The sequence below is a fragment of the Lolium rigidum genome, chromosome 3 (genome assembly GCF_022539505.1).
Source record: "Lolium rigidum isolate FL_2022 chromosome 3, APGP_CSIRO_Lrig_0.1, whole genome shotgun sequence".
Lineage (NCBI taxonomy): Eukaryota > Viridiplantae > Streptophyta > Magnoliopsida > Poales > Poaceae > Lolium > Lolium rigidum.
The window spans coordinates 239,574,617-239,576,382 of NC_061510.1; the positions used below are offsets into that span (position 1 = coordinate 239,574,617).

General features: G+C 45.8%; 1 long non-coding RNA gene across 1 annotated transcript; it reads left to right on the forward strand.

Moving 5' to 3' along the window:
- The first annotated feature begins 337 nt into the window (after positions 1–337).
- Positions 338–1,529, forward strand: LOC124699185. The gene is made up of 2 exons (XR_007001314.1): positions 338–539; positions 749–1,529. It is a non-coding gene; the product is annotated as an uncharacterized LOC124699185 (long non-coding RNA).
- Positions 1,530–1,766: the final 237 nt, after the last annotated feature.

The following is a 1,766-nucleotide window of genomic DNA, read 5'->3' on the forward strand; positions in this document are numbered from 1 at the left end:
ATTGAACAAATTATAGAATTTTGTAATGTTATTATTTTTTAAAGCATAATATATCTTTGTATCCCTCTTATCCACATCGTTCCAATTCCTCACCTCACACCCCATTCCACCATGACCATGAACTGATCCTTCCTCGATTCCCCCTCCACCATGGTGTCGATCTCCTCCATCCTAGCTGTCCCCCTTCCCTATCACCCCTCCCTCCCCTGCTGGTAGCTCGAGTGAGGCGTGCGGCGGGGAGCAAATAGCCACAAATTGAGCGTTTGCGGCCGGCTGGACGCGATTCGTGCTCAGCCTGGACTTCCTCCCGGCTTCCTCTTGGCGGCGCAGCAGGCGGCACACGCGGGCCATTGGGGCCGGCGGCAGTGCGCGCGGCACGTTGCAGCGCAGCAAGTAGCACAACCGCTGAGCAGTGCTGCTGGAGGACGAAGGGAGCTTGGGCGTGGCTGGCCGGCATGGACCACCAATTTCTGTGCCTCCAACAGCGGGTTCGAAAATATTGCGCTCTAGAAGGTCGTCATTCCTATCCATTACCGCTGGTATGATGCATTCTTGCTACCTCAGCTTACTTTGCATTGGATGTTAGGCTAGATCTGAGGCTGAAGATTTCTGATTCACTTTGTATGTTAGTTGTGGTACTGTATAAGGGACCTAGAGTTGCATTGGTTTGTGCAATATGGGATCCCTGAAGTGGCAGAATTAGAAGTGGATAAGAAACAGTATAACTGATAATATTTTTTCTCTACAGTCCATTGAACGGGAATTCAATTGTTTGCTGCTGAGAAATGCTTGTGGTAGTAAGGAAATGGTACTGTCTAATAGCACCCAAGTTTCTATATTTTTCTTATAGGACAATGTTTATGATTCTACTTGAAGAGTATAAATTCATGTGATGTATTGAAAATGATATTTAAAACTGAAGTTGGAAATGTGTAAATAGTCGAGGTGCATAACTTCTGGCACATAGACCATCTGGTTCCACCATTCCCAGCAGCAATATATATCTGAATAGCAACAACATGGCCGTTTGGTACAGTTCATATATTTTTTTCCTGGTGTCTCTACTGAATAGACCCTCCAAACAATAAAGGCATAGTGGCATCTAACCGCTTACCTTTTCATGGACATAGATATTGGACATGATGAAGTCATTAACACCTTAACTTTCATTGTATATCATCCAACTGCTTGCAGGTGATATCTGCACGCCCTGTTGCTCCATGTCTATTCTCACTTGCCCTGCCTCCTCATGCAACCTAGGTCTGAATACATATTTGCAATGAAACAAAGTTCCATGCATTCTGAAGTTTAATTTCAAACAATGCTGCACCGCAACTTCTGCCAACCCCAGGAATGTAATGCCATTCTCCAGCTCCATACGTCTCTGAGATTGTGACACTTAGGAGTCAAACATGTATACCACTTAGGAATGTTACGGTGTTGTAATGATCATTGTATTGATCCATAGAGTTACATGCACGTCCTCTGAAAGGCGACGTGCAGTCCATGGTAGCATCCTTCTCTCTTTCTATATAGTTGAATCTTCATTCTTGAACCTCTAGCTATGTCTGTAGCTTGACAGGAAGCTGCCTCTATCTACTTATGCACTGTGACAGGAGCTGCTTCCTAGCCTGTGCCATCCGATCTAGCCAAAGCTTGCGAACAAGTCTGGAGCACCGGGTTGGTGTTGCCTGTTGGACGTTTGGATTTCCGGCGAGTAGCAATGTCGAGCACGGACGACGAAGTCATGTCTAGTCGGCAGAACT